The sequence below is a fragment of the Glycine soja genome, chromosome 12, assembly GCF_004193775.1.
Source record: "Glycine soja cultivar W05 chromosome 12, ASM419377v2, whole genome shotgun sequence".
Lineage (NCBI taxonomy): Eukaryota > Viridiplantae > Streptophyta > Magnoliopsida > Fabales > Fabaceae > Glycine > Glycine soja.
This window is the reverse complement of record NC_041013.1, coordinates 33543134-33559779: the sequence shown is the minus strand read 5'-3', so window position 1 is coordinate 33559779 and position 16646 is coordinate 33543134. Positions and strand designations below refer to the sequence as shown.

The 16646-nt window shown below is 30.7% G+C and overlaps 1 non-coding gene across 1 annotated transcript; it reads right to left on the bottom strand.

The window, feature by feature from the left end:
* Positions 1-13962: 13962 nt before the first annotated feature.
* Positions 13963-14069, bottom strand: LOC114380675. Its single transcript, XR_003659848.1, has one exon. It is a non-coding gene; the product is annotated as a small nucleolar RNA R71 (small nucleolar RNA).
* Positions 14070-16646: the final 2577 nt, after the last annotated feature.

Below are 16646 nucleotides of genomic sequence, written 5' to 3'. Positions count from 1 at the left end.
CGTTGTCATAGCCTTTTTCTGTTGCCTACATTATTATGTTCTGATTGGATAAACTTATTCCTAAACACTAATTGGAAAATAAGATAAGAAAGTAAAATGCAATGAATTTTTTATAAGCTAAAATTAACTTATCTGCCTTAATTTTTCCGAGAAGTTAAATAAAAAAAACTTCAATAAAAGTAAGTGTATAAATTGATTTTAGCTAATGCAAGAACTTTAATTTATTTATTTTCTTATTTTCTTCTTCTATAAGTATTAATAGGAGAAGTTTATTCCAATATGATCTTACTGTACAATGGTAAACAATGTTGAGAATGAATTGTCATTTATTCAATTGGGCAGAGGTAGGAAAAGATGACCTGGTCTTGAGATTGGGAAGCAAGCTGTTATGGCATTTAAGTTCCCTGGTGGTTTTTCATGTTAAGTTTGACACTAGAGGGCAGGTGCATGTGTTTTTAAGTGAAGACAAATGCTAATAAGTATCTTAAGCAAATTGGTCAAGGAACTTAAAGTAGAAATGTTTTATTGGGAGAAGAAAAATTACACTACTTAAGATTATTTTTATGTTTTTTTATGATTTATACAATAAATATTTTTTTCTTTTAATTTTTTAACTAATACTTTAAGAAGATTGGTTAGTCAGACTCTTAATTAAAGTTTGGTTGTGTAGACTTTAGAGTGGAGTGTACTTGGGTGGTTGATGCAATTCAGAGATCTTAGCTTTTATCACAGCCCTTATTATTATGGAAGGTGGACAACCAAATTATATTTAACATGTAAATCCTGATGATAAAATATACACTAAGATGATACATGGGAAGCACAAGAATAAAACTAATGTGAGAGAGAGAGGGAGGGAGGGAGAGAGAGTCACGTGGACATTTAAGATGTTGCTCTCAAATGGAAAGAGTACTCAACCTTCCCAAAAGCCAGCAAAATTTCGGGAGGTTTGACTAAAAGGAGGTAATTTCATTTAGAATTTATTAAATGGGAGTATTTTTTAATTAATCTCTAAATGGGGATAAGTTGTAGGAATTTGTATGATTTTTGAGTATGAAGTCGTAAAAAAAATTATGACTTTGGTTGTTTTTTTAATAGTAAAGTTGTAAAAAAATCTAATGACTTTAATTTTTTTAATTATTTATATAAAGTCGTAAATTTTTCTCTACTTCAAAGTTGTGATTAATTTTTTTATTTTAAAATTAATTTTAAACGACTTTAAATTCATTTTAGTTATAATTTTATATTTTGTTTTCTAGTACTTTTATTTTGATATAAGTTCATTTTTCTCCAGTCTCTTTTTCTTTTAACATATTTTTAATATACTTTTCAATCAATATAAAAAAATATATTTGCACAAACAATGAATATTGTTGCCTTTCTTTTATAATTTTATATTTTATGTTATGGTGTTTTTACTACTCTATTTTTCTATCATGTCGTTGTGCACGATAATAAGTTCATTTTTCTCTTATTTTATTTAATATTTTCTATATTTTGTTTTGTAAATTATTATTATTTGTCAAATTTGGAAACAAAAAGGAATCTAAACCATATAAATTAATAATCTAAAAATAATTCCTTGTTCATTTTATCTAATTATTATTGGTTAAGAAAATATTAATTAAAAAATAATTAATGGTTAAGAATAAAAAAAAGCCATTGGATTATAAAAGAATTAGTCGTTTTAATTATAATTATTATTTGAACGATAATAAAGTCGTAAATTATAAAAAAAATATTAATTATAATTATTTTTAATTTTAAAATAATAAAACTACTAATCATGGAATATAAAATTAAAATTAAAATGACTTTAAATTCATTCAAAATTAATTTTGAAATAAAAAAATTAATCACGATTTGAAATCGTGAAAAATTTATGATTTTATGTAAATAATTAAAAAAAATGAAAGTCATTGGATTTTTTACTTTACTATTAAAAAAAGTGAAATCGTGAATTTTTTTATGATTTCATACTCATGTAAAAATTCTTACTACTTATCTCCTTTTGAGAATTTATTCGAAAAATATTCCATTTGATAAATTCCAAATTGAATTACGCTCTTTTGGTCAAACCCCCCAAAATTTTGTTTGATGTGCTGCTCTATATATTACCTGAAGTAAAGGAGGAAATGACAACTCCTAAACCCTACCTTGGTGGCCTTAATGAGGGAGCCATCCTCAAAATGTTTCCTTTTAGTATTTTAAAATATCTTTGTTGGATAAAATTGGTCTTTTCATCCACTTTCAAGTTCAACAATGGGTATTAGTTTTGACTAATATGAAAAATGCTCAAATTAAAGTAAAAAAAACTTTAGGGGCAAAAATTAAGATGGAAAGACTAAAAGTATATTTTAATTTTAAATAATTAAAAGTAGATATAATCCAACAAATTATTAGAAAGTACAAAACAAGTCTTTAATTTTATGATAAATGAATTTATACACTTTTTCTATTAATGTTGCATTTTTGTAAACTGTTGAATTAAATACTTATTCAATAAGTTGTCGCGTGACAGCTTATGTTTCATATTTGATCATGAAATTTATTGAAATAAGCATCATCACAGATGTTTCAATAAGTTGTCAAAAGTTCAAATACTTAATAAGTTGTTGGTGTGCCATTTGGAATGTGTAGATGAATTGAATATATGAATAGATGCTACAAGCGTCCCTGTCATCTATAACAAGAATATTATAAGTTTAAATAAGCTCTGTAGAAAGTTCTTTCAAACATTTCTTAAATAAGAAAAGTGCAAATTGAAGATGGTTTCTAAAGGAATTTCAAGAAAGAAACTGGACAGAGGGAAGACAAAACCATAGCTTCTTCTAAAAAAGCTTCAATGGTAGCCAGACAAAGCTAATAACTTCTCCAACAGAAATATAAGGTAGTTGGATGGTTTAGGAAAAAGAGAAGGGAGAAAAGGTGACTGGTATGATTCCCTCTACTAGTAAAACTAATATTTTTTTGTGTCAAACAGGGATTAATGCCCCATAGAAGATATTATTAAACACCACTCATGGAAGACATGCAAACTACATCAGTAAAAACATTAATTGAAGTGAAATCAAGTATAACGTCAAAGACTCTCCCCTCGCCATCTAAAGAAAGGTCGAATTTAACCAAAGAGTCAACAACACAATTTGCATCCTTGAACTCCAACTCTATCTGTAACCCCTTTAATATTGTGGATCATATTGTAGCAAGGATGGTTTTGATGACATTCCTTTTCAATCATGGAGATTGCACTTTGAATTAACATTCTAACAACAAATATTTGCGGTTTAAAAAAAAACTAATAACTTTTGTTGTATATTTCTTAGATGAAAAAATATACACTTCACAGATGATGTCTATAGATGATCTAATAGGATAAGTGGATCATGATGATCAAAATAATAAGGCTCGTTAGATTTATTATAAAACTAGAGAGACGTCCGTGTCGATGCACGGGCTCATACTCCTATTTGAGTATTGATAAATGTAAATTATGACTACATGTATACAGTTTGATAATTTTGTTTATTGGGATGATAATAATATTGAAGTATTGATAAAAAAAAACATTAATTTAAGTATGTATTTGAAACTAACCTCATTGTATTGTAGAATGTTTCAGATGGTGTTGGTGTGATTATCATTAGTAATATGTTGATGTAGTGAATGAGAGGCTGGACAATGAACAGAAATGAATGAATTGGTTGCATATGTTGATAAGGTGAGTGAATATTTAAAAATCCCAAGTAGGAATTTGCTACTATATACATCAACACTAACCTAAAAAGGGGTGAATTGAAATGAATACGCATTAGTGGGTATGATTCCATAACAAATTTTGATCATTTGTGTTGTTGTTGATCTCCTGCAATAGTAAAGAAATAAAAGTATTATATCAAATTAAATTGAGAACTGAAGATAATGAAATTGCAATAGAGTGCTGATGTTGAACAAAGTATAAGTAACAATAAAGTAAAAAAAAACATAGTATATTGTAATTATATTATTAGAAATTGATAAATTGAAAATGAAATCAACGAATAATATTTTGATAGAAAATGAATTTGATTAATGATAATGCATATGTAGAAATAAGAATTTGGGAAGCATACCGTGTTTATAAGTTTACAAATACTTCTTTGTATACTGCATTAATGGTAGTATTTTTTGGAGTGCCTTGATTATCATGAATAAGAATATGGAGTCCTTTTTTGCTTTGAACTCGTGAAAGTGCAACATATAGCTGGCCATGAGAAAAAATTGGGTTTGGCAAATACAATCCTACATGTGCCAACGACTGTCCCTGATATTTGTTAATGGTCATTGCAAATGAAACCATGAATGGAAACTGTCTTCTAATTAGCTTGAATGGCCATGGAGAATCAGAAGGAGACAAATTCATTCTTCGTATGTATGTCCTATGACCTACATTGGGTCCAGTAATAATCTCTACTTCAACCACATTTGAACCAAGTCTTGTCACATAAGCCTAGTTCTGTTGCATAACCCATCAACATTGTCCAAATTCCATAGTAGTATGATGGGAGTACCAACCTTGATTTTGAGCTTGTGATTAGGTATTCCTGATGTTTTCAATGAGTTTAGAAATTCAGGTGTTAGTACTCCGAAAGCAGGATTGAGTAGTTCATCAGATTTATCAATACTATCAGCACTACAATATTCTTTTTCCTCACTAGGAATCAAAGATAGGGCATAGTCATTTATTTTGTCAACAACATGTTTCGTAGAGGCTACAACATCTTTTTTTTTGCAAGAAATCTTCGTTGCTATAGTTATTAAATAAATCTGGATATGTTGCTTGAACAATTGCCTGGATAGGATCTTGAGCGTCCTTGATAAGAAACTCATCTGGGATGGTGATTTCGCCATATCCATCATTTGGTTCTCCAAGTTTACCATCACCCATGTCTAGGAGCCAATTAGAAAATAGTTTGAGGTCATCACAATTGGTATGGGCAACAGGATTGCAATCACATGTTTTTTGTCAGCTTAAGTGATGGAAGCTTGCTTGTGGGGCTTCTATGGAGGCTGGATCTTTGAGCTTCAATGAGGTCCTTTAATGGTGATTTTCTACCATGAAGATGCAGCGAAAGACAAAGGAGAAGAGGTGAGAGGAGGCACCATCCACTGGGGAAAAAGCCATGGAAGAAGGAGCTTCACCACCAAGATGAGCCTTGGATAAGAAGCTTGGAAGGATGCTTCAATGGAGGAAAAGAAAGAGGGAGAGAAAGAGAGAGGGGGGAGCACGAAATTGAAGGAATAAAAGAGGGAGAGAAGTGGAACTTTGAAGTATGTCTCACAAGACTCTCATTCATCATAGTTACAACAAGTGTTACACATGCTTCTATTTAAAGACTAGGTAGCTTCCTTGAGAAGCTTTCTTGAGAAAACTTCCTTGAGAAGCTTCTTTGAGAAAACTTCCTTGAGAAGCTAGAGCTTAGCTACACACACCCCTCTCATAACTAAGCTCACCTCCTTGAGAAGCTTCCTTAAGAAGATTCCTAAAGAAGCTAGAGCTTAGCTACACATATCTTTAATAGCTAAGCTCACCTCCTTGAGATGAGAAGCTAGAGCTTAGCTACACGCACCCTATAATAGCTAAGCTCACCCCCATAACAAAATACCTGAAAATACAAAAAATTCCCTACTACAAAGACTACTCGAAATACCTCAAAATACAAGGCAAAAACCTTATAATACTAGAATGACCAAAATACAAGGCCCAAACGAAGGAAAAACCTATTCTAATATTTACAAAGATAAGCGGGCTCATACTTAGCCCATGGGCTCAAAATCTACCCTAAGGATCATGAGAACCCTAGGGTCTTCCCTTGGATCTCTGGCCCAATCTGCTTGGAGTCTTCTATCCAATGCCCTTGCGGGGTAGGATTGCATCATTAAGAATCTGACAATGGTCCCAAATATATGATGCATTTAGAGTTGCATGGACAATATCATAGCGATTACCTCTTGCCACAACAGGTAGTATTTGATGGAAATCACCACAAAAAACAATGACCTTTCCTCCAAAAGGTTTATCGTTGTGCATGATGTCTTTTAAGCTATTTTCAAGTGCCTCAATACTGTACCTGTGACACATTGGAACTTCATCCCAAATTGATAGTTTTGTGATGTGCAACAATTCAGCCAAGTCACTCCCATGATAAATGTTGCATGTAGAATTTTGTGTTGCAGACACTGGGATAGCAAACTTAGAATGTGTTGTTCTACCCCTGGGCAGCAATATTGAAGCAATCCCACTTGAAGTCACTGTTAAAACAATCCCACTTGCATGTATTTATTTCTAATTATCCTTTTCTTTTCAGTTTTTTAAAATTCTCATTTTGTCCTTATTTAAGTGATGTGTCGACAATATAGGATTATTGGAGTCATATACTTGGACCAACAATTTATTTATTAAAAAAATGAATGGAAATGACTTATAAACTTTGATAATTTTATTCTTCTCAACTATAATTGAATAAATGAATATATTGGGCACAAATTATATTGTTATTTAATAACAAAATTATCATATATGATAAATTTATTATTTTTTATAATAATTATTTTATAGGTTATACGAAAAAAATTATGATTGATTAATAATAGAAAAACTTTGATAAGAAATCAAACTTTTGAATAAAATTTCATATAAAATTTCTTATATTACTAAAAAATGTTGTATCTATTATTATATTTTGTATAGATAAGGAGGTCATCACGTGGTGGTAAAAGGGCTTGAGAATTAGAAGGTTTCAGCAAACTATACTTTTAATATATTTATATATTCTTTTAAGATGAATGAAAATGACTTATAAACTACTTGTTGTATCTATCATATAAAATTATTATATTTGGTATTTGGGTTTGGATAAGGAGGTCATCCCATGGTATATGAAGGTCCTTTTAGAAAGTCTCATCAAACTATACTCCTTTACATATATATCTATGTATTCTTTTAAAGTGGATGAAAATGACTTATAAATTTTGATAGTTTACCCTCTCCAACTATAGTTTAATAAATAAATAATATGTGCACAAATTATATTACTATTTAATTACAAAATTATCATATATGATAAATTTATTAATTTTTATAGTAAGTATATTGAAAAAAAAAATTATTAAATTTTACAATAATTATTTTATAAGTTATGTTGACAAAATTTATGATTGATTAATGATATAAATACTTTTATAGAAATTAAACTTTTAAATAAACTTTCACATAAAATTTATTATATTATGAAAAAACACATCTTCATTTCTACTTTCTTTCCTTTACATATCACATGATTAGTGTTACGTCCTCTTCCTTGTGTTTATTTTTCGGTTATCTTTCTCTTTTAAGTTTTAAAATTCTCATTTTGTACTTGTTTAAGCGATGTGTCAACAATATAGGATTATTGGAGTCATATAATTAGACTAACAATTTATTTATTAAAAAATGAATGAAAATGACTTATAAACTTTGATAATTTTACTCTCCTCAAGTATAATTGAATAAATGAATATATTGTGCATAAATTATATTGTTATTTAATCATAAAATTATCATATATGATAAATTTAATAATTTTTATAATAATTATTTTATAGGTTGTACTAAAAAAAATTATGATTGATTAATAATAGAAAAACTTTGATAAGAAATCAAAATTTTGAGTACACTTTCATATAAAATTTCCTATACTACTTAAATTGTTGTATCTATTACATTAAATTTCTTATACAACTAAAAATTGTTGTATCTATTAATATATTTCTTCTCTAGGTTTGGATAAGGAAGTCTCAACAAATTATACTCTTTAATATATTTATATATTCTTTTAAGATGAATGAAAATGACTTGTAAACTACTAAAATTGATGTATCTATTATTATGTTTGGTATATGAGTTTGGATAAGGAGATCATCCCATGATATTAGAAGGTCCCATCAGAAGGTCTCATCAAACTATACTATTATATATATTTATATATATATATATATATATATTATTTTAAAGTGAATTAAATGACTTGTAAATTTTGATAGTTTTACCCTCTCCAACTAAAATTTAATAAATGAATAATATGTGCATAAATTATATTATTATTTAATCACAAAATTATCATATATGATAAATTTATTAATTTTTATAGTAAGTATATTGAAAAAAAATTATTCAAATTTATAATAATAATTTTATAAGTTATGATGAAAAAATTTATGATTGATTAATGATATAAAAACTTTTACCAAAATTAAACTTTTAAATAAACTTTGATATAAAATTTCTTATATGATGAAAATTGATGTACCTATTATTATATTTTAAAACAAAATTAAGATAATTTTTATTTAATATATTTTAAAATCAAAAAAGTTGATAGGGTGCAAAGTGTTTGCAAGGAAAAAAAGCGTGTGGACTGGGAGTGCAAGCTATGGCTATGGCAGAAGACAAAAAAGAAGGGTGGTAACAAAAACAACATTCAATACGACAGTATAAAAGCTAATGCCTCAAAAGCTTTAGAAATACAAATAAAAAATAAAAGGTGAAAAATCATTTTTTTTTTATCAAAACTCTCATGTGTCAATAATATAAAATGTTTGTTTCGATCATTGAACCTATCTATACTTTTTATATGTTTAAAATGATGATTTTGCTAGGCTACTCTTCTATATATTTATATACTTTTTATATATTTACTACTATTATATATATATATATATATATATATATATATATATATATATATATACTAAAAATAACTTTTTAAAAATTTGAATGACTAATAAAAAAATACTATTTGAAGGAATTTTTAAAAATAATTAACAAATTTTAAAAAACATATTTAAGCCTTAAAAAATTAATCAGTACTGGAACGGTGGGAAGGGAAAGGAAGATTCTGGAGTTGGATGGGGAAGTGGGAAAGGAAAGTGTGGGGGAAGGGAGAAGGTTCTGTGGGAAAAAGAAGAGGGGTGTGGGAAGTGGGAAAGACAACATTAGGAAGGGGGAAGGTTGTGGTGGGGAGAAGAAGAGGGTAGGGAAGTGGGAAAGGCAACATTGGAAAGGGTGAAGGTTCTGGTGGGAAAGTGGAAAAGACAACATGAGAGGGGTGAAGGTTCGTGGGGAAAAGAAGAGGGTGGGAATATGAGAAAGACAACATAGGGAAGAGTGAAGGTTGTAGAGTAAAAAAGTGAAGTGGAGTAATTGAAAAAAAAATACAAAATAGTGGCAATAATAAATGGAGAATTAGAGTAAAATAAAAAATTAAATGAATTATTTTATTGCAATAATTATTGTGGATTATTGCAATTTAGGCAGAGCTACAGAGGAAGAAAGGTCTAGTGCCATTTCTAAATTGCTTGTTCCAATGTGTATGATTTGATGGATTACTTGATGTAACTGTCCTGCAATTATTGGGGAGTGGAAAAGTCCGTGTTCAAGTCACGTCTAATAAAAATAAAAGTACAAAGTCTGACTAAATATAATATTTAAATATTAAATGTAACTGAAAAGATATATTTGATACATAATAAATAATTGAATAAACATAATGAAAAAAATATAAATCTAATAAAAATAAAAATACAAAGTCTGGAAAAAAAATATATTTAATATTTAAATGTAACTGAAAAGATATATTTGATACATAATAATAATATGAATTTTGAATAATCGAATAAGCATAATGAAAAGAAATATAAATCTAATAAAAATAAAAGTACAAAGTCTGGCAAAATATAATATTTAATATTTAAATGTAACTGAAAATATATATTTGATACATAATAATATGTATTTTGAATAATTGAATAAACATAATGAAAAGAAATATGAATGGAAAAGGTGATTGCTTCAAGAAACACCGAAATAGTGTGAAATAATGAGAGGAAGAGGTTCAAAATCTTAGAAATAAATGGTGTTGAGCTAACTTGATAACATAATGAATGGCTTTAAACTTAAAGCTTTAAAATGGTCATTAACAAATTGAACCTCACTCTAACAGAGTTCACAAATAACAATATAGTTCATGCTTGCATGTCGTTTGAAAACTCATATAACAAAAGGTAGAGGAAATATGGTCAAAAAAAGGAAAGAAGAAAAAATGGTTCATCTCATCTTGATAGCCGAGGGTGCAACTGCAATTTGTGAGTTACAGTCCGACCAAGGTGACCTTCAACAACAACTTTTCTCAACCATGGAATTTTCTTCAATGCAGCAGCAGCCTTGTAGACAACAAGCGACACTGCCAAAATAGCATTGGCTCTAAGCTGAAACTTTCAACTGTAGAAATGGAAGATTCAATAAGTCAAATTCAATGTATGATGGATGAGAATAGACACTTACTCACGACTTGTGGCTACTCGTAGAAAACATCTTGATTCATTAAATGAAAAACATCAATAAATCCATTATATCTTGAAAAACGAAAATGAAGAAAATAAAAAAATAATGAAAGGGAAGATTTAATAAGTCAAATTCAATGTGTTAGTTAATGAATTATCAGCTGCTATCTATGATAAGTAACTTATAATTTGGTATAATCTTGGCAAACTCAGATGTATGATTGAAAATTCATAATAAATTAGTATAAAGTGCCTCTATTCCATACAACTACATTGTTCACTTTCAAATTTAAAATCACATGTTCTTAAATTTATTTGATATATGTAACTATTGGAATAAAGTTTCGAGCATTCATAATGTCACTTTATGCTAAGCATTTTAGTCCTAACAAAATAACACAATAACTACTCCTACACAAACTTAATAATGAAAAACACTTAATGCCAAATTGCAAATAAAGCCAACACCACCACTACTCAAATTTTCCCTTCATAACAGACTCAACCGAGCATGAACAACATTGAGAAAGAATAATTGCAAATAGAAGTGTATTTTTAATTAGTTCATAGAGCTATAAATCATGTAAGAAATTTAGAGCACACTCATAATTTTATAATTTTATTTTTCTTAAATTAAACAAAAGACACATTTTCAATATATTTTGACCTTTTTTTTTTGTATCATACAATATGTGCAGATTTTTAATCACAAAAAAAGATGAATGAGAATAGACACTTACCCATGGCTTCTTGTTGCTTGTAGAAAACATCTTGATTCCTTAAATGAAAAACATCAAGAAATCCATTATACCCCAAAAATGAAAATGAAGAAAATTAAAAAAAAAAATGAAATAGTAGTAACAAATCTGCAATGCGTGAGAGATATCCTATATCGACACATTTGTGAGGAAGGAACTTGAGAATAGTGTAAATTTTTTTTTTTACAGAGAAAATTGCAGCTTTGATGTGTTTATGAACTGCTACTCATGGAGTTAAACCGTAAATTAAAGAAACAAAGAAAAGGAATATTGATGTGTCATTATTTTCTCCTATTTCTTAACCCTTTTGGCACCATTTTAAGTACTGATTAGTCTTAATTGTCAAATTAATTAGGTAGTATTATTATTTGGACCCATTCAGCTAATTTGATGTTTTTAATCAAATTTCAGGAATTAATGAAACATTGGGCTTGAATCCAAAATTGGGCTTGGACTTGAATCCAGAATTGGGCTTGGACTTGAAGAGGGCAGACTATTTTATTCTACAAAATTAGATCTTATCTTATCTTATCTTATCTTATCTTATCTAGATATTATTTAGATTTGATCTCATCTAGATATTATTTCATCTAGATCTTATCTTATCATATCAAGATTTGATTTGATTTTATTTATGTGCTTGGATTTAAAATAGATTTGTAAGCTTTCGGGCTGAAAAACTATATAACAGCACCAAGGTTCTAGTTTAAACTCTCTCTCTCTCTCTCTCTCTCTCTCTCCTGTTTTCGTTTTTAGTTTTAGGCTTTTCTTCTTTTAGACATTTTTTCGTTTTGCAATTCCAGTTTTTACTTTTCGTTTCAGCAATAAAATTTCGTTCTTCAATCTATAATTTCGTTCTCTATTGATTAATGGAAGGGTAAGTCTATAGCGTTGTTTTCTCTTGAGGATCAAGCACAGTTCTCTTTGAGGTTCTATTATTACTATTAAATTATGTTCAGTTTTTCCTCTTCACTAATTACTTTGAATTTGTTGCTATTAATTCATGCATGCTTAGTGCTTGATTAATTGTCTCTGCGCTTAATTTACGTTCATGCTTAATGATCGTTTATGATTAATTGGTGTATGTGTTGCTTAATCACATAATGAATGCCTTATGTTAAATTTTTCTTAGTAATTTAATTTAGGGTTGGATTAAGTGGTTGAACTGATAAAGGATAAACTTTCGTAACCTAGGATAAGAGACTTGCTTGTGAATCAAGGGGAAGCAACGTGTTTTAATTTTGATATTTTATAGTTCACATCTATTCGTTGTTTAATTTACAAAAGCAAAGAACCCCCCCCCCCCCCCCCAATTCGTTACTATTTTCCTACTATCTGTTATGAACATTTGGTTTATCATTGCTCGTTGGGAAACGACCTAGGATCACTTCCTAGTTACTGCATTTTAATGTTTATTTGATTCGGGTACGGCCTCGATCAAATTTGGCGCTGTTGCCGGGGAGCAGTGTCCAAAGGTTCATAATAGCTAGTGTCGTGTTAGTGTTTAATTCTTGTGTTAGTGTTTAATTCTTTTGTGCTGTGTTAGTATTGTTTAGTACTTTGTTATTTCATTTATTGTGTGTTCTATTTTAGTTTTTTTGTTCAGCGCTTCCCTTGTTTCAGTTTTGGTGTGTTGCTGTGAATAGTGTTTTGCGACGGATTTAGCGACCACTTTTGCTGAATAGAACAATTGCTTGAAAACAGGGTAGTAGTGGAAATCCCTTAGCGACGGATTTTAGAGACCACACTTGCTGAATTAATTGGGATTTTTTTTTGGTAGATATAGTTGTTATTTTTGGCTGAATTTTTGTGTGGTCACTTCTTTTGATCCATATTTTGTGAGAAAAATAGTTGGAGCCCTTAGTTTGGTCAGATTTGAAAGTTCCAAAAAAGTAGCAAATTTGATTTTTGTCAAAACTTCAAACAACCATAACTTTTGCTCTGATTATCAGAATCACAATTATTATATATGTATTTGGGGTAGAAAAAAATTTCCTATGCCATGGCAGCCCGCCATAGGCTGGCTAAGGTCTCCTTCTTCCAAAAATTGCGATTCTGTCAAATTTTTTTTATTTTCCAAGTATTATTCTCTTATTTTTCTCAACTTATCATTTTTAGCTTCTATAGTTAGACTTTGAATTTTTGCTTGAAATTTTTTGTGCTATCTTCTCATCATTTTATAAGGTTGTTCACAAAATTTTAAGTCATTTGGATATCATTTAATGATAGCTGTAGTTCAAACCTACACTGTTACTTGCATAAGAAGGCAACTAGCTGTGCATGCTGAATATAGTGTATGACTAGAGGCAATCCATCTGACTTACAACCCTTTGATCCTGAGATAGATAGGACATTTCATAGATTAGTTAGACATCATTTAGTACCTTTTGAGCATCCTGAGCATTCTGTTATTGGTGATTTTGAGCATTATTATTTTGAACATTCTGATTTTGAACATTCTGAGAACATGGCACAACCTCCACCCCGTGAGAGGACTCTAAGGGAAATGGCTGCACCTGATTTCACCTACGAAAGCTTGTGCATCCAATACCCTGATGAAGATGTCCCATATGTTTTTAAAACTGGACTGATCCATTTGCTTCCAAAGTTTCATGGCCTTGCAGGTGAAGACCCGCACAAACATCTGAAAGAATTCTATATTGTCTGCTCCACCATGAAACCCCTAGATGTCCAGGAGGATCACATATTTCTGAAGGTCTTTCCTCATTCTTTAGAAGGAGTGGCAAAGGACTGGCTTTATTACCTTGCTCCATGGTCTATCACGAGCTAGGATGACCTCAAGAAAGTATTCTTAGAAAAAATTTTCCCTGCTTCCAAGACCACGACCATCAGAAAGGATATTTCAGGCATTAGACAACTCAGTGGAGAGAGCTTATATGAATACTAGGAGAAATTTAAGAAACTATGTGCTAGTTGCCCTCACCACCAGATTTCAGAGTAGCTTCTTCTCCAATATTTTTATGAAGGACTCAGTAACATGGAGAGAAGTATATGTAGGAACACTATCTATGGAGTTTGGTGATATAACTGTTCATTTTAATATTCTTGATGTTATGAAACACCCATCTGAAGATCTTTCTGTATTTCGTGTTGAAATAATTGACCATATTGTTGATGAATACATGACTGATCTTCATTCTAATCTGCATGCCTATCACTCTTCATGCATTGAATCTGAATTTGTACCTGATCATATGACTGAATTTGATGCTGAGAGTGAATCTGAATTTGATATTGATTACATGTATGATGTTTTACCTCTTGAGATTGATTTTATAAAGTCAGATAGAACTAACCATGTTTCAGGAAGTACACATACTTCTGACTTTCTTTATGAGGTACAGGCTGAGAAACCATCTCTTTCTACCACTATCTAGCCGGCCACACCAGAATTGAAGCCTCTACCATCAAATTTAAAATATGCTTACTTGGATGATAACAAAAGTTTTCCAGTAATTATATCTGCCTCCCTTGCTGATGAGCAAGGGAGAGGCTGTTATCAGTTCTCAAGAAGCATAAGAAGGCTGTAGGCTGGACCCTGGAGGACATTCCTGGTATTAGCCCATCCACATGTATGCATCGAATAAATTTAGAAGATGGGGCTAAACTAGTAAGACAGTCACAGAGAAGACTCAACCCGGTGATTCTTGATGTAGTGAAGAAGGAGGTAACCAAGCTTTTGCAAGCTGGCATCATTTATCCTATCTCCAACAACCAATGGGTGAGTCCCGTCCAGGTAGTCTCGAAGAAAACCGGCCTCACCGTGATAAAAAATGAGAAGGAGGAGCTGATTCCTACTCGGGTGCAGAACAGTTGGAGAGTCTGCATCGACTATAGGAGGCTGAACCAGGTTACCAAAAAGGACCATTTTCCACTACCATTCATTGACCAGATGCTTGAACGCCTGACAGGTAAATCTCACTACTGTTTCCTTGATGGTTTTTCTGGTTATATGCAAATCACTATTGCTCCTGAGGATCAGGAAAATACCACATTCACCTGCCCCTTCGGCACTTTTGCCTATAGGAGGATGCCTTCGGCCTTTGCAATGCCCCTGGTACTTTCCAGCGGTGCATGATTAGTATTTTTAGTGATTTTTTAGGAAATTGCATATAGGTGTTTATGGATGATTTCACTGTATATGAATCCTCTTTTGATGTTTGTTTGGATAGTCTGGAAAAGGTTTTGAATAGATGCACTGAAACTAACCTTGTTCTAAATTTTGAAAAATGTCATTTTATGGTTGAGCAAGGTATAGTTTTAGGCCACATTATTTCCAATAAGGGCATTGAAGTAGATCCTGCAAAAAATTCTGTTATTTCACAATTGCCTTACCCCTCTTGCGTGCGAGAGGTGCGATCTTTTCTTGGTCATGCAGGATTCTACAGGCACTTTATAAGAGATTTTAGCAAAGTAGCCCTTCCAATGTCCAACTTGTTGCAAAAAGAGGCACCTGATTGGACAACCCCATTTGAGCTAATGTGCGATGCATCCAATTACACATTGGGGGTTGTCCTTGCTCAAAAGATCTCCTTACTTCATCTCACTTTTTTTCCGCCATGACTTAGGGAGTTTTTCTTTTCCTATCTCCTTCTTTACTTTTATTACATTTGTCCGACTCTATTTGATGGTTTAATTGCTTTTAATCTTTTAATTGTGCTACATTGAGGACAATGTGTTGTTTAAGTATGGGGGGGAGTGTTCTTCGGTTTTGGTTTTGCTAGTTTTGTTAGTTTTTTTTGTGTTAAATTTGTTAGTTTTGTTAGTTTTGTTGGGTTTCTAGTTTAATATTTTAGGTAAATTCTGTTTGCATGTACAACTTTGCATATTTTTCTTTGAATTATAGGATATGTTCAAGAAATGGGTAATTGTTTTGAAAATAAAAGTCTCTTGACATTTTGTGATTTGAAATCCTTGTTTTTCCTCTACATGTCATGATAGTTTTGAAAGCTCAATTTGAAAGTGATAAGTTTACCTTTGTGAGAATTTGAGCCATCCATCATCATAATCTTTTGGTGTGTTTTTCCCCATTGATTGCTTGCACAATAGCCTTGGCTTGATTCTTCTTGATGCTTCCTAATTCACATGCATATTTGGAAATGATTTAGGCAATTTTGTTCTTATAAACTTCTAGCCAAATGGACTTACCTTGAATTCATTCCTTTGATAGCCCCTTTGAGCCTATGTTCCCCTTTCTTTGTTTTGAAGCTCATTACAAGCCTTAAGTGAAAAACCATGATATCACCTTACCCTTAAGGAATTTTGGAGCTTTGGAATTGTTTTGGGAATAAGTGAGGGGGGTATGTTTCATTGGAAGATATAATTTTTGGCTATGCTTACTGTTTTATTTTGGCCATGCTTGAGGTATCTGTATATTGCCTAGTTCTTGCTTTAATCTTCAAATTCGTACTAAAAAAAATGAAAAAAAATTGAAGAAAAAAATTCAATTGCTGCAAATTTGTACTGTTCGAAAAAAAAGAGAAGAGAAAAAGAAGTGAAGTTGAATAA